We start from the raw sequence: 25283 nt of genomic DNA, 5'->3' as shown, positions 1-25283 counted from the left end.
GGACAATGGTGCTTGTGTGAAGACATTGTGCAGAACAAAGCAGAAGGCTCTCTGGTGACACCTAGTGCTCATTCCAGAGTAGACCCAGTCTCTTCAATGTGGGACTAAACATCATAATCCAGGACTGGATTTCCTATCATTCAAAGTTCACCTCAGGGCAAGGAAAGAAGCAGGTTTGACTTTTTGTTGAGGGGGAAAGGTACACATAGGAGGCTCTTCGTGCTTCCTACTGTACTCCAGCAGGAGGCATACAACTTCTGACTTTTCAACCCCTGATCGTATTGGCCCTGATCACTGGGCTTAGGTGGTGATAGCCCTGTTCCTGCATTGTAGAGTGCCTCATCAACCTTTCACCAAAGTTTCATCCATTGATTAGCACGGATTACATCAGTTGCATTGCTAAGGATTGCAAATGCTTGTTTTCTTTTCTCTATCATACTTTTTGCATTTTTCTCAGCTGGAATTCTCCAGTAAGGAAGTACTTTTCCTCATCAACTACACTTGTTGTGTCACCCTGAAATAAAATTCTTATAGGAGAAGCAGGACAAATGTTTTATTCTCTCCCTTGCAGAGCCAATCCTCAAAGTGAGGATTGGTTATTCTCGTTCCTTCCCATGAGGTCCAATGAGTCATTCTTTATTAACAATTGTTTTTATTTTAGAAAATGTTTAGGTTTACAGAAGTATTGCAGAGATAGTACAGAGAATTCTCACATACCTGACACTAAGTTTTCCCTACCACCATCCTCTTATGTGGCATTATACGTTTGCCACAATTTACAAAAAGGAAGACAAAAACAAGGACACTAGAAGAGTCTGAAGCCGATGGAATCTACAGCTGTAAGAAATAAAGCCCAACTCCTAGCCAAACAAACTAATCCTCACAGTAGAGACCCAATTACCTCTGTTCCTATGACCTCACACAACATGTCGACTCTCAACAAAAGGATTGCAAGGGACACACACAAAAGAGTAAGAAAATACATAGTCAGAAGAGACAAGACAATCAACAGACTGGACTCTAATATGACTCAGATATTGGGATTATGAGGCAGATAACTTAAAATAACTATTTTTAAAATTTTAAGAGGCTTTAATGGAAAAAGTAGGCAACATGGAAAACCAGATAGGTAATTCAGGAAGAGAACCATTGTACTCAGAAAAATTCAGTGTTTGGGAAACTGGACAGAACAAAAGGCAGGTCTTTATTTTCAACAAGTGAGTCTTAAAAAAAGATAAGGTGGTGGAAACTATAAATTACTTATGGTAGCTATTAAGAACATAAACAAAATATATAGATCATATTTGCAAACTGATTAAAAAAAAATTGCATTTTAACACGAGCATATGGCCTCCAGATACATGTGACAAATAAGTGACTATTTAATTATACTAATGACTTGCTTAAATGTTTAGGAACTTCATATGGAACAAAAGAGAGCCTGCATAGCCAAGACAGTCCTAAGCAAAAAGAACAAAGTCAGAGGCATCACGCTGCCTGATTTCAAACTATTCTACAAGGCTACAGTAATCAAAACAGCATGGTACTGGTACCAAAACAGATATATAGACCAATGGAACAGAACAGAGGCCCTGGAGGCAACTCCACACGTCTATAATCATCTGATCTTTGTCAAACCTGACAAAAACAAGCAATGGGGAAAGGATTCCCTGTTTAATAAATGGTGTTTGGAAAACTGGCTAGCAGTGCGCAGAAAGCAGAAACGGGACCCATTCCTGTCACCTTACACTAAAGTTAACTCCAGATGGATTAAAGACTTATAACACCATAAAAACCTAGAAGAAAACCTAGGTAAAACCATTCAGGACATAGGCATAGGCAAAGACTTCATGACTAAAACACCAAAAGCATTGGCAACAAAAGCCAAAATAGACAAATGGGACCTAATTAACCTCCAGAGCTTTTGTACAGCAAAAGAAACAATCATTAGAGCGAACCGGCAACCAACAGAATGGGAAAAAATTTTTGCAATCTACCCATCTGACAAAGGGCTAATATCCAGAATCTACAAAGAACTAAAACAGATTTACAAGAAAAAAACAAACAAACCCATCCAAAAGTGGGTGAAGGATATGAACAGACACTTTTCAAAAGAAGACATATATGAGGCCAACAAACATATGAAAAAATGCTCATCATCACTGGTCATTAGAGAAATGCAAATCAAAACCACATTGAGATAACACCTCCTGCCAGTTAGAATGGCAATCATTAAAAAATCTGGAGACAGCAGATGCTGGAGAGGATGTGGAGAAATAGGAACACTTTTACACTGCTGGTGGGAGTGTAAACTAGTTCAACCATTGTGGAAGACAGTGTGTCGCTTCCTCAAAGACCTAGAAATAGAAACTCCATTTGACCCAGCAATCCCATTACTGGGTATATACCCAAAGGATTATAAATCATTCTATTTTAAAGACACATGCATACGTATGCTCATAGTGGCACTGTTTACAATAGCAAAGAACTGGAACCAACCCAAATGCCCATCGACGCTAGACTGGACAAGGAAAATGTGGCACATATACACCATGGAACACTATGCAGCCATAAGAAATGATGAGTTTGTGTCCTTTGTAGGGACATGGATGAATCTGGAAACCATCATTCTCGGCAAACTGACAGAAGAACAGAAAATCAAACACCGCATGTCCTCATTCATAGGCGGGTGTTGAACAATGAGAACACATGGACACAGGGAGGGGAGCATCACATACTGGGGTCTGTTGGGGGTGGCAAGGGAGAGACGGCAGAGGGTGGGAGGTCAGGGAGGGCTAACATGGGGAGAAATGCCAGATGTAAGTGATGGGGATGGAGGCAGCAAACCACGTTGCCATGTGTGTACCTATGCAACAATCCTGTATGATCTGCACATGTACCCCAGAACCTAAAGTTCAATTAAAAAAAACCTTATAATTAAAAAAACAAGTTTAGGAAAGATAATAATGTTGGCTTTATGTTTTATAAGAGAGGACTTATGTTTAGAAATGCACTCTGACGTATTTGGAGATGAAATCACATGGTGTCTTGGATTTGCTCCACATTATTTCAGTTTCTGCTAGGTGGAGTAGGTTGGGGTATAGTTAGAACCAGGTTGACCATGAATTGAAGATTATTGATACTGAATGTCTGGCATATTAGATTAATTATAATATTTACTGTTAGGTGTGTTTGAAAATTTTTGTAATGAAAAGATTTTTGAAATAAATATAGTATTGAATTCGAAATCCTAGGTGAAATAGATAATATTTTAGGAAGATAAGTACGTGAACAAATTGGTACAGAAAGCAATTCAAATCTTTAATCAAACAATAAAAAGTGAAACCATTCTAAACTCGAGCCATCCTCTGATGCAGACAAGGCAGCTTAGGAGGCCAATTCTACATTATTATCAGGAATAACTCAAAGCCACCTTAAGTAAACTCTTCCAAAGCATACAAAAAGTTGGGCAATTATTCACATCATTTTCCCAGGGTAACCACTCGTCATTCAAATATCAAAGGAGAACAGCACCATGAAAACACTTGAGCCACGCTCACTCACACAGAGGCAAATATATTAATTAAATTAGTAGTATATTCAACATAGAAGTGAATTAACAGACTGTGTCCTAGGAACAAACATATGATTTAATATAAATCTATTTTCGGTTGTAATTTCCTACATTATCGAATTAAGATGAAAAAATTGATCACTTTGGTAGGCACAGAAAAGCTTCTGGAGGAAATTCCACACAAGTTAATGGTCAAAACTTTTAGCAAAATAAGGTTAGCAGGGAATTTTCTTTTCCTGAGATAAATGAACAACATACTTAAATATGAAATTCTAGAAGAACTCTTGTCATGGACATATGCTATAACCTCTATCTTTGGAAATTACACTGTAACATAAGGTAAGGGATATGGATATCAAAAGAAATAAGTATGAATATGGAACAGAAAGAGTTAATATATGGTATGACATATGATTATCCAGAAAATTCAAAGAAATGTTCACATGAAATAGTCAAATAACAGACTTCAGAAAAATAGTATACAGAAGGTTACTACAGTAAAATCAAAATCCTTGCAACCCAAAGAAATACTCAGAACAAGTAATAGAAAATACCTCATTTACAATGGCAACAAAACCCAGAAATTATCCAATAAGACAGACAAACCACAGAAGATCTTTATGAAAATGACTATGGAAGTGCTCATAGATTCAGGTCAAAAAGTTTCCAAATAAACAGAGCAATATTCCATGTCCCTTAACAGGGAACAAACTAATGAAAGATGTCAATTCTCCTTTATTCATCATTTACAGATATAATGCTTTAAATTTAGCTGCCAAGATGAATGTCAGGCTTGGACTTCTGTTCTACACTCTCAAAATGAACCCTGGAAAACTATAGAAGAAAGAATAAAATAACAAACAAACAGAATAAACAACAAACCTAAAGAGGAAAACATGAGAAAGCCCTGCGGGAGAATGAAGACTAGGTTTAACTGGTACCTTTAATCAAAGTGGCCAGAATGGCAGGGAAATTAGGGAAGGTCTATAGCCAGTATAGAAGGAAGATGACGAGATGTGTAGGAAATGTTTAAACTTTTGCCCCTATTCCACTGTGAAAATGTCAGGTCGCACCTGAGACCACAGGAGCCAGTAGCCTGGTTTGATTTAAGCAGTAATAACTCCAGTGTGTGCTAATAACCACCTAGAACCACATTAATAGGTGAAGATTGGCTTTTTAAAAACATTCACTTTAATTGAACATAAAGAATTGATTAAAAATACAGTGTTGAGCATTAGAATGAAATGAGCATAATGAGGTTAAGTATGATTTCTGATGCTGAATGAAAGTTTAAAAGTGAAAATCACTGCACTGATGTTGATAATTACGTTGATAAAAATGTTAAGTAACTCCAATGGTAGAACTCCCTAGATTTCTAGCTGCTGCTCAGTCTATTCAATGTAAAAATAAATATTTTAGGACAAAAGGTTTGTAATTCAACCTTTGGCTGGGGACGAACTTCCCTAGGAAAGTGTGCGTCTTCTCCCAGAGGTCACTAGAATCACTACATCTAGCCTGAGACCCGCAGCCATTCTCTGCCCCTTTGCTCAGAAGTGGCAGAAACAGTTTCTTCCGCCCATGGCTTCATCCAAGAGTGAAGAGCCAGGAGGAGGATCCTCTTGAGTGAGGACTGAGGGTCCATTCTCCCTGCATAGAGGAGCCAGAGGATCCAGCTCAGCCCCTTCTGTCAGCCCTAGAAGATCCTGTCAATGTTGTTGCCCTGACCACACACCTCCCCCAACTGCCACCTCAGGGTACTGGGAGTCAGAGACTTGGTGTGAAGGGAGCTGACATAATCGGCAGTGGATGGGGGTCCAGGGTTTGCAAGGAATCAATGTCAGGACCCTAAGGAAAGCTTGAGGGCCACAGACACATTCCTACTCCCACAGTTGGCAGAATCCAGTTCTGCCACTGCTGTCAACCCAGGGAAGCCCTAGGTTTGGGGGCCAAATGTCATGCCACTGACCTCGGGGGTCAGAGACTAGTGAGGGCCTCACTTTGAGTGGCAGCTTGAGATTGGTGCAGTTAAATGGGCCCTGGCTCTGTGAGGAGGCAAGATGAGATGCTGAGAGAAGACTAAGGAGGCCCCCATCCCAGATAGAGGACCCAAAATAACCCAGTGCCACCCCTGCTGCCAGCCCTGGACCTCCTGGGGGTGGACTTCTCAGACTGTGCCACTCCCTGCTCCACTGGCACTTAAGCCACAGGAGACTCTGGAGACAGAGCTTGGTGTGACCAGGGAAGGGCTGGTTAGGAGAGGGCAGGGCCCATGCAAGACCAGGCATCAAGGTCTGGACCCTGAGGGAGGGCTGAGATCCCTCAGAGCAAGGCTCCATCTCTGCTCTCAGCTCTGGAAAGTTCCGGGCATGGTGACCAGGCACATGGACCCTGATGTTCACATCTGGGGCTGACGTAGGGAAGGGGCTTGGTATCATGAGCATGGCCTCAGGGGAGCAGAGGGAGGGTCCAGGCCCTGCTGGGAGACAAGGCAGACCTGAGGGGATCCTGCACCCCAGGACAGGAGGCCTACCATGTTTCTGTCTCAGACTGAGGCACCACCTCAATTGGCCTTGGGAATTTGAGGGATATAGATTCAGATCCACAGAGGGGTGAGGCCCAGCCCTAACAGGATCAAGGGGAAGAAGAGAGAGGACTCAGAGGACTTCGACCCTGGGAGGTCCTAAGAGTGGTGGCTGTGTGTGGCACATCTTTGCTGTGTGTTTGGGGTGTCAGCAATGAAAGGCTATAATCTGAGGAGTGGAGCCTCAGGCCAGCAAAGAGAGCAGGCCCAGAGCCCTGAGAGAGGACTCAATAGACCTGTTATCCCTGACCTAAAAAATCTGCCCCTGCTATCAGTTCTGCGAGGCCCCAGGCAGGCCTATGGGGAAGGGACGTGTTCCCCACTTTCTCCTTGGGGGTCCCAGGAAGACAGTGGCCTTGGTGTATAAGACTCATTCATAGTTGAACAGGACGGAAAGGGCTGGGCCCTGTCGGGAATAAATCTGAATACCTGGAGGACACTAAGCGAAGGCACTCCTGAAACCTGCTCCTTCTGTCAACTTTGGGAATCCCATGCAGAATTCTCTGTGTGGTGCCTTCTCACTTCTGCTTCCCAGGTCTTAGAGAGTTTGGAGTCTTGGTCTGAGGCAGTGTCCTGAGGTCATAGAGCAGAGGAGGCCTAGGTATTGCCAGCAGTCAAGGTGAGGTGTTTACTTTGAATGTATACAAAGGGCTCCACTGGCCCCAGAACAGAGAGGACTCCAAAGTGCTAACCCCACCTGCCTTACTGTTAGTGCTGGAGCCTCGACCTCTGCCGATGATCTGCACCCTGAGGAGCCCTCTTATTAGCAGTGGCAAGTACTCGAGTTACCCTGAGTTACTGGTGGTATATCCATAAGGGCCTGTAGCAACTTCAGTTCTTGCCTCAGAAGCAAGAATTTGACTGAGGGGTATAGGGCAGAAGGAAAGACCAAGGCAAATTTCAAAGCAGGAGTGAAAGTTTACTAAAAAGCTTTAGAACAGTAAGGAAAGGAAGAAAAGGAAATAAGAAAAGTACAACTTAGAAGAGAGCCAAGTGGGCAACTTGAGAAAACCAGAACAGCATGAGAAAGACCTGCCCCCATGATTCAATTACCTCCCACTGGGTCCCTCCCACAACACATGGAAATTCAAGATGACATTTGGGTGGACACAGCCAAACCATGTCAGACTACCTCAGAGATCTTTTGTTACTTTTTCCCCAGTCCTGAGATCTCATTAGGAAGCTGCTGATCCATTTCAGGTGTTTTCTATTAGCAGACTGCCTTTCCCTGGCACTGGCTGTGAACAACTATTACTTTACAGAAATAGTTAACCTCTTGACCATCACCTTATGGTCACCCAACACTCCTAATGTGTGTGTATGTGTGTGTGTGCATGTGTGCACATGTAGAGGGGCGGGGGAAACCCTCTCCTTGCCTGCTCATACCTAACTACCCACTGTAACACTCTCACTTCCTCCAATTCTTGGTGAACAGGCCAGCTAGGAAGGAGGACAGGTGCCCCAGGAGGCCCCAGGGGAGCACCAATGAAAAGATCCATTAAGTCAGCCTTTGTTAGAGCCTCTAAGGTTTGGTACTCAGCTGAGGTCCCTCACTGGCTCCCTCTCTCCCCAGGTCTGTAGGTCTCCATCACCCAGTTCCTGCTCACACTCCCACCTGCTGTTCTGACCAGAGTCATCATGTCTCCTGAGCAGAGGAATCAGCACCGCAAGCCTGAAGAAGGCCTTGAGGCCCAAGATGAGGTTTTGGGCCTGGTGAGTGTGCAGGCTCCCTTAGCTGAGGAGCAGGAAGCTTCCTCCTTCTCCTCTCCTCTGACAATGGGCACCCTGGAGGGGATGCCTACTGCTGGGTCACTTGGTTCTCCCCAGAGTCCTCAGGAAAACTCCATTTCCCCCACTACCATTGACAACACTCTATGCAGCCAATCCAATGAGGGCTCCAGCAGCCAAGAAGAGGAGGCTCTAAGCACCTCACTAGACCCAACAGACCTGAAGACCCTGTTCAGAGAAGCACTTGATGGGAAGGTGGCTGAGTTGGTTCATTTCCTGCTCCACAAGTATTGAGTCAAGGAGACAATCACAAAGGCAGAAATGCTAGAGAGTGTCATCAAAAATTATAAGGACTATTTTCCTGGGATCTTCAAGTGCATGCGGCTGGTCTTTGGTGTTGACATGAAGGAAGTGGACACCACTGGCCACTCCTATGTCCTTGTCACCTCCTTGGGACTCTCCTATGATGGTCTGCTGGGTGATGATCAGAGCAAGCCCAAGGCAGACCTCCATATAATGGTCCTCCGCATGATTGTAATGGAGGGCAACTGCACCCCTGAAGAGGTCATATGGCAAGCCCTGAGTGTAATGGAGCTATATGCTGGGAGGGAACACAATGTCTATGGGAAGCACAGGAAGCTGCTCACACAAGACTGAGTACAGAAAAACTACCTGGAGTACCACCAGGTGACCAGCAGTGATTCTGAGCATTACGAGTTCCTGTGGGGTCCAAGATCCCATGCTAAAACCAACAAGATGAAAGTCCTGGCATAAGTGGCCAAGGTCCATGAGACAGATACCACCTCCTACCCATCTCTGTATGAAGAGGTTTTGTGAAACAGGGAAGAGGGAATGTGAGCACAAGTTGCAGCCAGGGCCAACAGGCAGGGGGTATAGGGACAGGGCCAGTGCATGTTCCAGGGCCACAACCTTCCCCATGTGAAATCAGGCCCTTTCTTCACTCTGTATTTGAAAAGAGCACTCAGAGTTCTTGGCAAAGGAGGTCCTGATGAGTGGAAGGGAACATATTGCTTACCATCTTTGGCTTCCTGTTCTATTGGGTGATTGGTGATTTATCTGTTTCCTTTTAGTAATTTTCAAATTTGTTGCCTTTAATGGAAGATTTAATTAATTTCGACATCTAAGTGTATGAATGGTATTAATCACACATGTATTTTTCTAATCCATTTTATATATAAGAGTTGCATGGGTGGTTCAGTGGTAGAATTCTCGCCTGCCATTTTATATATGAGTTTACTACTTTGTAATATTATGGGACCTTTGGGGTACTAATTCCTTTTAGTAATTTTCAAATTTGCTGCTTTTAACAGAGATTTAATTGGTTTCAACATCAAAGTGTATGAATGATAGTAGTCACACATGTATTTTTACTAATCCATTTCATGTATAAGAATTTGTTATGGGACCTTTGGGGTACTAATTCCTTTTAGTAATTTTCAAATTTGTTGCTTTTAACAAAATATTTAATTAGTTTGAACATCTAAATATATGAATAATATTAATCACACATGTATTTTTACAAATCCATTTCATGTGTAAGAGTTTGCTGTTTTGTAATGTTATGGTACCTTTGGGGTGCCATTTTTCTGGCCAGAAACCTCTGTGGCCAGTGGCACCTTTGTCTGAGTTTTGCTTGGGCCTGCTGAGCTTGTTTTGGCCACTCAACCTGGTGGGCTGTACTCAGCTCACACTACCAGTCTGGGTCCTGCCAAGGGTGAGACAGGCATGGAATGACAAGGGTTGTGTGGGTGAGTGTGGGGTCCAGCCGCTGCACACAGTCTGACATGCCAGCTGCTTCAGTGGGGAAGGCAGCTCCAGGCACTCACATAGGTGTTGGCTCTCCGCAAGACTGTAGCTGGACCAGGCACACCACAGGCAGCTTCTACAGCTGGCACTACAGAACATGGTGGCACCTGGAAGCTTGGAGATACCAAGAACTGCAGGGCTCCAAAGAGGGAGTCATGACCCTGGCTCAGGGCGCTCCCAAGTCTGGGCTCCTTGATGGGCCACAGCTCTTCTCTCCTTCTCTTTGTTCATAACGTGGCGGGTAAGGGGCATGTTTCAATCTGTTTGTGTTACAGCTCTTTTAGCCCTGCTATTTGATGGGTCTCAAGTCCTTTTCCTGCCATCAGGAAGAATGAGGTACACAAACAAATGGCGGGTGAGCAAGACAAAGAGGAGATTTATTGAGCAATATAACAACTTAGTCTCCCACAGGGGGGCAGCTCCTTCCCTCAAGCAGGTGTCCTAGCGAGTGTTCAGCTCCTAGCAGAGAGGAGACCCTGGAGTGGGAAGCATCCCTCTGCAGGCAGGTCCTCCTATTGTCTCTGCAGCTCTCAGCAGAGAGGAGGCCCTGCGGTGTGTAGCTCCTCTCTGCAGCTGGTCATCCTGACATCTGCAGCTCCCAGCAGAGAGGAGGCCCTAGAGTGGACAGCTCCTCTCTGCAGCTGGTTGTCCTGACATCTGCTCAGCTCTGGCTGAGCCTGGGGCTTTTATGGGCCTCAGAGGGGAGGAAGTACATGGTAATTGGTCCATGGGTGGCCATGGCTGGGCCCAGAAAAGGCACCATAAGTTCCCACTCTGGTCTACAGGACTGGCAGCCAGGCCCCCAGACTTCAGGCCCTCCCTTGCCTGAAGGTGGGGCCTCACCAGGGAGCTGCCCCCTTCCACCCAGGAACCTGTCTGCCTCCTGCTGTCATTCATAGAGCCTAGGCCGTCAGTGCCAAGGGATGCCTACAGGCCAGTGATGAGCTGTCCTCACCCCCCATCAGCTTCCCTAGTATGCTCATTGGCACCCAAAGTCCGTAGGGATCCAAGGCAGCAGGGGGTTGACATGTCAGCACTGCCCCAAGTATGTGCATGGCCACCCAGGCTGTGACAGCACCTGGGCTTGGCCTAACTTTGATCCAATTCTGAACTGGTTGCTGACAGCAAGGAGAAGCCAGGAATGGGAGCAGGCATTTCTGAGAGCCTGCCAGAGTAGTGAGGGTCTTCTTGGGCCCCCAAGAGTGGAGTGATGACAGAATCTGCAGCCATGGTTTGGGCGGTTGCAGCTGTGCCCAGGGGAGGAGGGCAGGGCTCCTGCCTGGTCCATGGAGCAGGATGTCCAGGTCTGCAGCCATGGTTTGGGTGGCTGTAGCTGCCCCCAGGAGAGTGAGGCTCCTGCCTGGTCCATGGAGCAGGATGTCCAGGTCTGCAGCCATGGTTTGGGTGGCTGTAGCTGCCCCCAGGAGAGTGAGGCTCCTGCCTGCTCCATGAAGGAGGAGGCCTGCATCCAAAGCCGTGACTTGGGTGTCTGTGGCTGCACTCAGGGAGCTCCCATCCCACCAACTCAGAAAGGGTGGGGCTCCTACTTGTCTTTGCCTCACACTGGTTCCAAGGAGTGTGCAGCCCTGGCTGCACCTCCCTGTTGCAGCTCATGTGATGGTAGCATCTGCTCCAGACTGGCCATTGCTGCCATAAGTGAGACACATATGGAAACCTTCCATATTGTTTTATGATTTATAACAATATACCATGGCATTGGAGTAGATATTTGACAAATGCAATAACGTATCAATAATATTGATGGGGTCATAAAATAGAGAAATAAAAGGAAAAGCCTGCTAATTCTAGCCTTTTTATCCATTTTCAACTGCTGTTCTATAAAACTGAAGCATATACATATACCTGGATTTGCTTTGCTTTTTCAATGTTATAGGAGAAATTACATCTTAAACAAAAGACCTGCTCACTGGCTCTTTTCTTTCCACAAATTTTATGAGCATCTGCTCTTTAGAAGGCTCTGGGTTAGTAGTGGAGTTGCTAGAATAAGCCAGAGAAACCCATACCCATAGGTTAGTAGAGTCTAGGAACTGCGGTCATGTAATTAAGGTGGTGAGATGTCCTCTAAGATTTAGAGGAAAAGTAAGAGAGGGGTGAGAGTGTGGGGCTGCAGGTGAGAGTGGTGAAACTAAATGCCCTGAGCTGGGGCCTTTTGACCTTCGGGAAACTGCAATTCCTTCTTGGGGAGTTGATTATAATGAAGCTTCAGACCATGAGTCTCAGAGGGTGAGAGAAAAGCCTGGAATGGAAAACTGCTCTGAGAAGTTCCTTTTGGGAGGTGGATGTAGCAGAGAGGAGTCTCCACCAGGGGCAGGAATGGAAAGTGTCCTGCACTTTTGTCCCAGTGTGGTTGAACACAGCATAAGAGGTAGCTGATTGATACCCAATATCTGTTTTCTGCAAGAATTTCCTAAGAGATAAGCATGAATCTCCCACTAAGGGAGGCCCAGAAGTCACTGGCCAAGTACTCTTCTGCCTGGCTTGGTGTACAGTTGACTCCACTAAAATGACTATACTTTTGGTGGAGATGATATGAATGATGTGAGTGAAAAATAGTGGTTTGGCTGGAAGAGAAGATGGGAGGGAAGAAAGGAGTTTGTTTGTGACTCAAATTCTAGGATCTTAAAGTTAGTGAGTTGCACTCAGCTATGGGAGACTCACCAACACCTAATCAAATAATGAACCCTCTTCAAGGGACATTTACTAAGCAGCATTTTTGACTGTTAATTCTGTTTCCCATTCAACTGAAAATTCTCTGAGATGTCCTGGAAAACAAAAATATTTTCCAAAAGCTGGGGTCAAAGTAATATTAGAAATAAATGATAGTTATTAAAGCAATGTATGTCAGGCACTGTGCCAGGTATTTTAATATATTTCTTATATTCTAATAGTCTATTATAAAAAGTATCAAACCCATGCTACAGATAAAAAAAACCTGAGGCTCACTGGGCTTAGCAATTTCCCTCAATCACATAGCTAGTAAGTGACAGACTGGCACCAGATCCCTGGTCTGATTCATCTAGAGACCACACTATTCTTCTTCCCAGCTTGAAGTCTATCTTCTGACTTGTAATTTGTTTTTACAGTAAGTATTGCAGAATGTCTCTAAGGTGACACAAAGAAGAAGTGCTGAGGCTAAGCCACTAAAAGCTGACCTAAAGAAAGAATGTGAAACTGATCATCTGAAAGCTGTGCCTTGCTCCTGGTGGAATAGTCCAGAATCACCTACCTTCCCGTGACATAGAGCATGCCTACTTCCTGAAAAAGTCCTTTGGCTGTCACATTGCTCATCCTGGAACTCCTCTAAAGGCAACAGCCTCTTTGACATAAAAGTTCACTCGGACAGTGAGGTTCAGATGCCTGGTTATATGCCTGAGAGTCAAAATACACTCTGAAACTTTTCCAAATGTGTGTAAGGTCTGATTTGGCACATAATGTATTCCCTCTTGTTATTGTGATGTAAAGCTAGAGAAGGGGTTTTTGAGAGCATCTAGATATTGGAGTAGGATTTTAATAAAATGTGTTATTAGATTTTCCACTGAATACACACAGGTTAATAAGCTTACCTAGGTGGTCAAACATCAAAGCTTGTAGATGCAGAAAGAACACGTAAACCACTGTAGGAAAAAAAGCATATACTGAAGCAGAATTTCTAAAAACCCTGAAGGCCTCTAAGGAGGTGAAAAATGCTTCCTATTTGGACATGCTAGCTCTGATTTAAAAAGAAGAAGATAACTGTATTTCTACTATCTCTTGTCTGTGTACCTCTTCAAAGGAAAATCCTTGTTTGCAATGTGCCTAATGGCATTTGCACAGTCTTCAGGCAAGTTCAGTTATGTGGACAGTAACAAAGACTACAAGTTAAAATTTTGACCATGAATCAAAAAGGGGAAAAATATCAACCTACTAAGATTAGAGGTTATTGTAAAGGGAAGTGTGGTAATGTGCCACTGAGTGAAGAAGGTGAACCTTCCCTGATGAGATCTCTAGAATTATTTGAAAATTAGATATAATCATGTATTTGAAGCATCTGTCACATAATAGGTAGGTACTTGAAAAAGCTGGGGAATTTTGAAGCAAATCTGACCTTTTCAAAAATTCCTCCCAGAAATGAAGAGGATTGTCGTAATAACAAATTATAATACAGTTGACCCTTGAATGACATGGGTTTGAACTGTGTGAGTTCACGTATACACAGATTTTTTTAAATAAATACATTGAAAAATTTTTTGGAGTTTGCAACAATTTGAAAAAACTCACAGACAAACCACATAGCCTAGATATATATATATATATAAAAGAAAAAGTTACGTCATGAATGGATAAAATATATGTGGGTACTAGTCTATTTTACTATTTAGTACCGTAAAATATATGAAGTCTATTATACAAGGTTAGAATTTATCAAAATTTATGCACACACAAAGTTACAGACCATACATATTATTCATGGTCCAGATAAATGTAAGCAAACATTGAGATGCAGTATTAAATCAAAACTGCATAAAATTAACTGTAGCACATGCTGTGCTACTGTAATAATTTCATAGCCACCTCCTGTTGCTATTGCAGTGAGCTCAAGTGTTCTTGTATCTGCTTGAAAAGCCATGGGACCCTAAATATCTCCATGTGAGCAGTTTGTCTCTCCAGTAAATTGCGTATTGCGGTAAAAAGTGATGTCTCATGGTTTCACGCATTTTTCATCATGTTTAGTGCAATACTTTAAAACTTGAATAACACCATTGGATCTATACAATGTGCCACTAGTGGTGCTAGAAGTCCTGCCAAGAATTAGAGAAAAGAAATAACATTACAAGAAAAGTTGAATTGCTTAACATGTACAGTAGATTGGGTTTGCAGCTATAGTTGCCCACCGTTTCAAGATTAATGAAATCAGCATAAGAACCATTGTAAAAACAAAAGAAAAAGAAATTTGTGAAGCTGTTTCTTGCAATGACACCAACAGGTGTGAAAACCTTTCACATTTTGTGAAATACCTTTTTATCTCATTTAGAAAATGCAGCCTGTATGTGGCGCAGAATTGCCACAAGAAAGGCATACCTATAGATTATAATATGAATCCAGAAAAAGCCAAGTCATTATATGATAAGTTAAAGCAAAAGGAAGGTGAAAAATACAAAGCTGAAGAATGTAATGCCAGCAAAAGATGGTTTGATAATTTTACTATGTATATACATATATATTTAAATATATACATAATAACATGAAATATATATACATTATATGTAAACTGGGCCAACTGAGGCTTGCTATTGGGAAATATGGGCAAGTTTGGGCACAGCACACAGCACAGGCATACATATATATACCCACTGGGCTAGAGGGAATGGTTTGATAATCTTAGAAAGAAGTTTGGCTTAAAAAATGTCAAGATAACGTGAAAAGCAGCTTCTACCAACCAAGAGCCAGCAGATGAGTTCCCAGACATCATTAAGAAAAATCATTAAGGAGAAAAGATATCTGCCTGTATAGGCTTTTAATGCAGATGAAAGTACCCTACTCTGGGGAAAAAAATGCCACAAAGCACATTAGTTTGTGAAGAAAAGAAGCAAGCACCCCAGGATTTAAGGCACAAAGCAATAGGCAACCTCTATTGTTTTGTGCAAATGCAGTCAAGTTTCTAATCAGGACTGTCCTTATCTACAAAGCTGCTAACCACCGAACCTTGAAAGGAAAAGATAAAACACCACCTTCTATTCTTTTGGTTGTACAATAAGAAAGCCTGGACAATGAGAACGCTTTTTCTGGATTAGTTCTATTGATGCTTTTTCCCTGGACACAGAAAGTACCTTGGCAGTAAGTGACTCCTTTTAAAGTTCTTTTGATATTCGACAATGTCCCTGGCCACCCAGAACCCAACAAGTTCAACACTGAAGGTACTGAAATGATCAAAGTTATCCCCAAACACAAGGTCTAATTCAGTCTCTAACACTAATTTAGCCTCTAAATCAGGGGGTGGTAAGGACCTTTAAGGCTCACTACACATGGTACTCTATGGAAAGGTTTATCAATGCTATACAAGAGAAATCCCATAGAGAGAAAATTGTGAAAGTCTGGAAGGATTGTACCATTGAAGATGCCATTATTGTTATAGAAAAGCCTGTGAAAGCCGTCAAACTTTAAACAAATTTCTGCTGGAGAAAACTGTGTCCAGATGTTGTGCATGACTTCCAGGATTCATGACAGAGACAAATAAGGAAATAATGAAAGAGATTGTGGATATGGTCCAAAAGATGGAGTGTAAAAAAGATTTCAAGAAATGAATCTTGGAAAAATTCAAGAGCTAGTAGATACCATGCCAGAGGAAATAACAGAAGGTGACTTGATGAAGATGAGTGTTTCCAAACCAGTGGCAGATGATGAGGAAGAAGATGTATAAAAAACAGTGCCAGTAAAAAATTTAACACCAGACAATGTGGCAGAAGGGTTCCAATTATTTAAGACTGCTTTGACTCCTTTTACAACATGGACTCTTCTACGATGTGGGCACTGAAACTAAAACAAACAGTGGAAGAAGGATTGGTACCACATAGAAACATTTTTAGAGAACAGAAAAATAAAATTATGTTGTATTTTCATTCAATTACATTGAGTGTGCCTGCCTCTCCGGCTTCCCCTCCTACCTCTTCCTCCTCTGCCAGCCCTGAGACAGCAAGACCAACCCCTCCTTTTCCTTCTCCTCAGTCTACTCAATGTGAAGATAATAATGATGCAGATCTTCATGATGATCTACTTCCATTTAATGAATAATAAATATGTATTTTTCCTCCTTATGATTTTCTTAAGATTTTCTTTTTTCTAGTTTGCTTTATTGTTAGAATACAGTATATAATACACATAACACACAAAAATATGTGTTAATCAACTGTTTATATCATCAATAAGGCTTCCAGTCAACAACAGCCTATTAGTTAAGTTTTGGAGGAGGCAAAAGTTATACGTAGATTTTTGACTGCATGGAGGGTGAGTGCCCCTAACTCCCACATTGTTCAAGGATTAACTGCAGTTGCTTTTTGTTGGACATCTGGAAAACACTTTATGGGAGAAAGTGTAAGTGCTCATCTACATCTTGTCTTCCTTTCCTTCCTGAACACAGGGTAACACCACAGTCCCTTTGAAGTTAGGAAGGGCCATATGAGGAGACTTTATTTTGTCACAGTCATTTCTTTTTTTTTGAGACGGAGTTTTGCTCTTGTTACCCAGGCTGGAGCACAATGGCACGATCTCGGCTCACTGCAACCTCTACCTCCTGGGTTCAGGCAATTCTCCTGCCTCAGCCTCCTGAGTAGCTGGGATTACAGGCACGCACCACTGTGCCCAGCTAATTTTTTGTATTTTTAGTAGAGACAGGATTTCACCATGCTGACCAGGATGGTCTCGATCTCTTGACCTTGTGATTCACCCTCCTCGGCCTCCCAAAGTGCTGGGATTACAGGCTTGAGCCACCGCGCCTGGTCCTGTCACAGTCATTTCTATTGAAGGTGTGGCATAAGCCATAAATTATTTCTCAAACTGTAACAACACAGAACACAGATCACTCTACATCTAGGAGCTGCAATACACATTTTCTCCCTTAGATGTGAGAAACCAGATTCTGTGCATTTAAGGCCCTGGGTGGGAATCATCCCACAGGATGCTGACTTCAGGAATTTTTTTCATGCTACCTGCAACCTTCAGACTTCCGAAAGTTGTGTTGTCCTCCTCAGTATGGGCCAGTATGGGCGGAAGGCAGTGGCCAAAACAGCCAAAATCTCTGTTGAGACCGGGGGTTTCCTCCTCCTGCTGCTGTGCCCAAACTTGCCCATACTCCCCAATACCTGACCTCAGTTGGCCCAGTTTACAGCTTTACCATTCCTGTCTCTACTAACAACCGTTCAGCCCAAGATAGGATCTGATGATTATGTTAACACACAAATAACATCATTCGAAATTCCCCAGTAAGAAATCCCCTTTCAAGATATAGTGGTAGAACTGGCAGGAGATGATGAAGTTTTGGTGAGTGTCCTAGAGGTTGGTAAATAATAATTATTTCGATGTGATGAGTGACAAATCACATGATTAGGAGGTATTATTCTAATAATTCCCCATGTAATGCCTGGCTTTTGATTAACTGATTGCCTTACCTGGGTGACTATGAGGTTTTGCTTTCTGAGGTTGATACAGAGATGTGGGGCTGGGGCATCCCAGCAGAGGCAGCTAGGGCTGTGGTATCCCCAGACGGGCAGTTAAAGAAGACTAAAGGCTGTAGCAGATGGTAGGGACAGTGAGCATCAAGACACTCTGCAGTCCCCAGAATACCTACAAACCCACATTAGGATTTGGAAAGGAGCTGGGTGGGAGAGGGCTTTGGGGCCCTGAGGGATTAGGCTGTGCTGAGGATCAGGCACCCCAGGAGAGGTGTGAGGAGGAGCATGTGCCAGATCCAGCTCTACTGCCCTGGGCCAGCTGTAGGGAGAGGGACATGGTAGCAGAACAAGGCTGGACCATGTCATGAGCCAGGTGCTCCCAGGAATGGCCAGGGGCATACAACCCTGTGTCGCACTCCAGGAAGGAAGCAAGACACTTCTGGAAACAGGGACATCACATGTCCTTTCTTGGAGACAGCCAATATGTGTGGAGAGTGCTCACCCTGTGTTTCCTAAGGACTTCAGGGCTGCAACAGCTAGGATGATCCACACACCCCCACAATCTCTTCTGGAGGCATTTCCGGGGTCCAGCATCCTTCACAGCAGTCCCCAATGTGGGCACACATCACACAGGACAGAGCCAATCTTGACCATGGCAGAGGAGAGCAGATGGGAGCTTCCCTGTGCCCATCTGTGGGAAGGTCTTCAGGGTTTCCAGATGCCCTGAGCCTGCCTCCTTAGGGGCTGGTGGAAGGCCTCTCAGACATGGTCCCACTTCCCTTAGAAACCTTCCTGTTCCACCAGCCATGGCTAAACCCCTGCTCTGAACTCCAGCCTCCTTGGCAAGGCGCTGACCTCCTGCCTGGCTATTGTCAGCCATTCCCTTTGTTGACATCAACACAATAAATTGCTGGATTTTAATTGGGATTTTGTTAAATATATAGATCAAGTTAGGAAGAACTGACATCTTGACAATACTGAATCTTCCAATCCATGTATATTTGTTTTAAACACCTCCATTTGTTGTTTTTAATGTTTCTGAACCAATATCTGTGTTACAGTCTACATGTGCATTAATTGGTACAGTTTTCTTCTTCTCCTAAAAATCTGTTATCATGGGTAGTTCATCTCACATCTCGGAACTATGCAGATATGGTATAACTTGTTCTAGCCCTGTCTGGGGCAAAAGTCAGAGCCATTGAACTGGGGCCAGGATCTATACATGGATCTGTGGGTGTTGACCCTGGCGGAGGCTTCCCAGACACCCTCCAAGTTCACCCTTTCTGCATCCAACCCAACAGCCCGAAGCTTTGTGAGGGAGAGTCCTCTAGCTAGACACCCTGAATGCCAAAGAAAAGGTCCCACACTATGCCTTCTCCTGGCCTCCCAAGTTCATCGTTTTGAGGAATGCTGGAGCCACATTCCAAATTCTCTCTGTTACAGCTTGGATTTACAGGTTGGCTCTCCACATGGTTATTTAAAAACCATTCCTACTAATTGTCAAGGAAATGCAAATTAAAACCACAATGAGATACCACCTTACTCCGGAAAGAATGGCCATACATTTAAAAATAAAAAAGACAGATGTTGACATGAATGTGGTGAAAAGGGAACACTTTTACACTGCTGGTGGAATGTAAACTTGTAGAACTACAGAAAACAGTATGGAGATTCCATAAAGAACTGAAAGTAGAACTGCCATTTGATGCAGAAACCCCACTACTGGGGTTTTACCCAGAAAAAATGTTTTACCCAGAAAAAAACGAAGTCATTATATTAAAAAGACATGGGCACACATATGTTTATAACAGCACAATTCACAATTGCAAAAAAAATATGGATCCAACCTAAATGTACGTCACCCTAAATGTAATCACCATCTAATCATCAAGGAAAATGTGGTATACATACACCATGAAATACTACTCAGCCATAAAACAGAATGAAATAATGGCCTTTGCAGCAACTTGGATGGACCTCAAGGCCATTTTTCTTTTCTTTTTTTTTTTTTATTTTAGATATTTTTATTTCTCCAAATTTGATATTTATCAGGAGTGACTGAAATAAAAAATATAATTGAGTCCCATCATCATCATGGAAATGGCTTTAAGAGAAAACTGGTCAGATGAATATTATTGCTTCCCATTTTCAACCAGTAAATAGTTGCCACAGATAAATTGACAGCCAGGAGTCTGTCGAGAATGTTCAAGATATGTTATATAATACAACATGCCTGTTCATGGGGGGAATATTCCCAGGAAATAACTTATGTGTACTTCTTGATTTCATCATACAAGACAAGTACAAAAGCACCACCCATGCCTCGGAGAACATTGGACCATGCACCCTTGAAGAAAGCTTTGCCTCCTTCATCATGAGCAATCTTCCTCCAGCAGTCAAGTGTGCCTGTGTACATGATGTCAGTTCCTTTGCGCCCCGACTGCATCATCATGCGGCGGCGAACAGTGTCAAATGGATAGGAAGTCAACCCAGCAACAGCAGTGACAGTCTGTGCGATCATCCAGCTGATAACGATGTGAGTGTTCTTGGGATCTGGAAGCATTCCCTTTGCAGTGTCATAGATACCGAAGTAGGCAGCTCGGTAGATGATAATACCCTGCACAGACACATTAAAGCCTTGGTACAGGCCCTTAATCCCATCAGATTTGTAGATCTTAACCAGGCAGTCGCCGAGGCCTCGGAATTCCCTTTCAGCTCCAGCTTTACCCACATCTGCTGCTAGACGGGTACGGGCAAAATCAAGAGGGTACACAAAACACAAGGATGTGGCCCCAGCAGCACCGCCTGATGCCAGATTCCCTGCAAAGTAGCGCCAAAACTGGGTCCTCTTGTCCACACCACCCAGGAAGATCTGCTTGTATTTATCTTTGAAGGCGAAGTTAAGGGCCTGGGTGGGGAAGTATCTGATGACATTAGCCAGGTTACCGAGCCAGAAGGACAGGACTCCCTGCTCCTTGGGAATACGGACCACGCAGTCTATAATACCCTTGTATTGCTTATCTGCAGTGATCTGCTTGCTGGCATGCTGTACCTGCAGCAGCAGCTTGACCCGCTCGATGGGCGCTACCGCCGTCTTGGAGATGGCTGCGGCCACTCCACCTGCCAGGAAGTCCTTGGCGAAGGACACAGCGGCATCTGTCATGTTGAAAGGAAAGAGGAGGCAGGCTTGCTGCAGGACAGGACCAGGCCGGGAACCGGCTTTGACTCCGGGGCTGCGGGAAGGCCATTTTTCTAAATGAAGTAACATAGGAACAGAAAACCAAACATCGTATGTTCTCACTTATAAGTGAGAGCTAAGCTAAGAGGATGCAAAGTCATAAGAATGATATAATGAACTTTGGAGACTCGGGGGGCAGGGTGGGCAGGGGTGAGGGATAAAAGACTACAAATTGTGTAAAGCATACCCTGCTCAGGTGACGGGTCCACCAAAATCTCAGAAATCACCACTAAACAATTTATCCATGTAACCAAAAACCAACTATACCCCCAAAACTACTGAATTTTTAAAAAAAAATTGCTGCTCAAACAATCATTTTCAAGGTTTAAATCAGCCTAGGGTTACCTACTTGTCAACTGCAAACTTCTCTTGTGCCAATAATATTTCCAATTTCCTTGTCTGCATTTCATCCCGGAAAGCAGCCAGAAGAGGAATTATGTCTCTAAGGACACAATTATGCTTGCATAATGAACTGGAAGCCACCCCTGAGTGGTTTGGGTAAGAATATGTGATGGTTAATGCTGAGTGTCAACTTGATTGGATTGAAGGATACAAAGTATCGATCCTGGGTGTGTCTGTGAGGATGTTGCCAAAGGAGATTAACATTTGAGTCAGTGGGCTGGGGAAGGCAGACCCACCTTTAATATGGGTGGGCACCATCTAATCAGCTGCCAGCATGGCTAGAATATAAAGCAGGCAGAAAAACATGAAAAGACTAGACTGGCCTATCCTCCCAGCCTACATCCTTCTCCTGTGCTAGATGCTTCCTGCCCTCGAACATTGGTCTCCACGTTCTTCAATTCTGGGACTCGGACTGGGTCGCCTTGCTCCTCACCTTGTGGAGAGCCTATTGTGTGACCCTGTGATTGTGTGAGTTAATACTTAATAAACTCACTTACACACACATACACACACACACATATCCTATTAGTTCTGTCCCTCTAGAGAACTCTGACTAATACAGACTATAAAAGATTAGTTATTCTGGCTGCACCTTTTCTATGCTTGACCCCTAGTGATCTGCCTCTTTCCTCATCTGAAAAATGGGGTGTTTTAGTCCATTCTCATACTGATATGAAGAAATACCCAACACCGGGTAATTTATAAAGAAAAGAGTTTTAATTGACTCATAGTTCTACAGCGCTGGGGAGGCCTCAGGAAACTTACAATCGTGGCTGAAGGGGAAGCAAACACATCCTTCTTCACGTGATGGTAGCGAGAAGAAAAACTGAGCAAAAGGGGAAAAAGCCCCAGATAAAACCATCAGATCTTGGGAGAACTGACTCAATACCACAAGAACAACATGAGGGTAACTGCCCCCATGATTCAACTAACTCTCACTGGGTCCCTCCCATGACACGTGGGGATATTGGGAACTATAATTCAAGATGAAATTTGGGTGGGGACACAGCCAAACCAAACCACAGCACAACTTCAGAGCACTGGTGTAATAAGATTGCACTAGTTTCCTGGGACTGCTATAACAAAGTATTGTACCACAAAGTTTGTGGTATAAAACAACACCAATATATTCTCTCACAGTTCTGGAGGTTCAGTGTCCAATATCAAGGTGTTGGCAGGGTTGTGCTTTCTCTGAAGGCTCTAGGGGAAGATCTTTCCTTGCCTATTCCAGCTTCTGGTAGCCCCAGGTGTTCCTTGGCTGTGGCAACATCACTCCAGTCTCTGCCTTCAGTTTCACATGGCTGTCTTCTGTTTGTGTCTGTTTCATTTTCCCTTTTCTTACAAGGACATCAGTTATATTGGATTAAGGGCCCACTCCAATGACCTTATTTTAACTTTATTACACCTGCAAAGTCCCTGTTACCAGTGAGGTCACCGTCACAGGTATTGGGGATTAGGACTTGAGCATATTGAAGGGTATATTTTAGATGGTACAATTCAACCCATAACAATGATTATAAGATGGCCCAAAGTAGGCCTTCTTATGATCAATAAGAAGGAGAAATTACTGCTGAATATCTAAGATGCACCTTCTCCTATACATGGTAAGATTTATGAAAGAGTGTAGATCTTAAGATGCATAAGTACATTGATTCATGCAGTGTTTTTCCCTTGAAAATATGTTATTAAATAGATGGTTCATCTGACATCCTAGAACTGTGCAAGCATGGTATAAGTTGCTTTATAATAAGACACAAAAAACCTCAATATGTTAGTGATTGGTAGGAAAATGGGAGTACGTGTACCCACAGACAATGCCGGCAGCTATTAGAAACTTGGAAAGAAAGGATCATTGTTCCTGCAGATATGAGTTGCCTGGTTTGAGGCAAGGGAAGAACAAGAACTGCTTTTTTGTTAGTACCCTGTGACTGTCCAGCATCAGCATTCATTTCATCATCTTTGCCTGAGCACCTACTGCATACCAGGATCCAAGGATGCAGGGACGTAGTGGGAAGCATGAGTCGTCCAAGCACAGAGAGCTGAGAAAGTACATGCACAGCTGCCTGTAGGCAGAGTGGGGTGGTGAGGTGGTTGCAGACAACATTGTTCTCCAAAAGCTGCACCTGCCTCTACTCACTGACTTCTGTGTTTTCACAACTGTTGTTTACTCTGCCTGGAACCGCATTTCCTCTCTTCCTAACCTGAAATTTTTTTTTCCTTTCAGATTCAGCTCAGCCATTCCCACATCCCTGATACTGATTGTGCACTATGCTGTGTTTTCATTATTCATATATGTGTGTTCCCAGTGCTTTCCACAGTGCCCAGCACAAAGCTGGAAAACACAGTCAGATGAATGCGACTGAAGAAGTAAAGGTTACAGGCTACCCATGCTGAAAGGATCCATTAGGGGAAGGCAAGGTGAGGAAGAGGGAATCTGATTAGTTAGGGCAGAAGGCCCAGAGGAATGTGTCAGAAATCCAATGTGGAAACACAAAGGGAAAAAGACCAGCAGTGAGTGGAGACTCACGAAGGAGAGCAGGTTGGGAACAGGGAGAAAAAGGAATCGTGTGGGCATTTGGTTGGTGACCTTTGGCAGCATGGGCCTTTTTGTCCGTCCTGTGTGCTTGGCTACATGCACTTGACCTGGGCTTTGCATACACAGCACACTGGAGGAGAGTGTCACAGCTGGGAAGGCTTCCTGGAAACCCTGGCATCAGGAGAGGTCCAGAGGAGAAGCACAGAGATACTGTGGTTGTTTGTAGGCCCAGGCACAGGCTCCCCCGCATTCTGTCTTCCAACAGGAAATGGCCCCTGCTTCTCTTAATAGGAAGCTTGCTCCATGAGGGATGATAAACCACCTACTTCCAGGGCTTCCCTGGGTAACAGGAGGTCCACTGCGGCTTTGGGACTGTCCTCCCTCCCTCTTCTCTCTCAGTAACTATAGTTTGCCTACCTGAGGGAAGCCTCCCTGAGGAAGTGGCTCCTTCTGGGCTTTGGAAGGCCATGGGGTCGCTGCAAGTGCAAGCAGAACTATAGTTACTGCCTCTGTGGTCCCTTTGGTCGCCTCCCCCAATCTCCTCCTCCAGTTCTCCAAGCCCCTAAATTTAGCTCTGCATTTAACTAAACCACTGTCTAGACTCCAGACCCACCCACCTCACAGGGAGATCTCAGATGTGTATTCACGTCAAGCTAATGTTGCCAGAAGCAAAGGGTTCTCTCAGGAAGCAGGAGATTCCATTCTGCAAGTGGAGTAATTCCAAGCATTTTCAGCAATTCTCTAATTGGTGGCATTCAAAGTGTGGACTTTAGGTAACTTAAGGTGGGAAATTTCAGGCTGAGAAAGCCTTGCAGGCTGGCACCTCCATGTTTCCTGGCTAAAGAAAGTGTAAATATGATCTCTCAGAAGCTCTTTATAGTCCCATAGGCCTTGTCTGGGACTGGATCCCAGCTGGCCCTCCCTCCACCAGAGCAAGGGTGAAGCTGGTGTTGAGATCAAATCTACTAAATCCATACTCTCTCCATTTCACTGTTGCAGCCAGGGAAGGAGGCTTGGTGGTGTGGAGAGCTGGTCCATAGCCACTTCCTTCCCCTATGCCAGGTCTCCCCAATTCAAGTGTTTAAAAGCACCATGATTCTCTTCACCAGGGTCTACCCTCTATACCATCACATTGGAGCCAATGTGAATATTGAATTGGACAAGCCACCAACTTATCAGAAGGGTGGTAAAAATCAAAGTTAGCCTTTAAAACCATGGTCAGATATAAACTG

At 43.8% G+C, this 25283-nt stretch overlaps 1 pseudogene; it reads right to left on the bottom strand.

Moving 5' to 3' along the window:
- Nucleotides 1-19862: 19862 nt before the first annotated feature.
- Nucleotides 19863-21071, bottom strand: LOC100386048 (solute carrier family 25 (mitochondrial carrier; adenine nucleotide translocator), member 5 pseudogene; annotated as a pseudogene).
- Between the last annotated feature and the right edge of the window lie 4212 nt (nucleotides 21072-25283).

Source organism: Callithrix jacchus, chromosome X (assembly GCF_049354715.1).
Source record: "Callithrix jacchus isolate 240 chromosome X, calJac240_pri, whole genome shotgun sequence".
NCBI lineage: Eukaryota > Metazoa > Chordata > Mammalia > Primates > Cebidae > Callithrix > Callithrix jacchus.
Note: the sequence above shows the minus strand (reverse complement) of the source record. Positions and strands in the feature narration are given on the sequence as shown.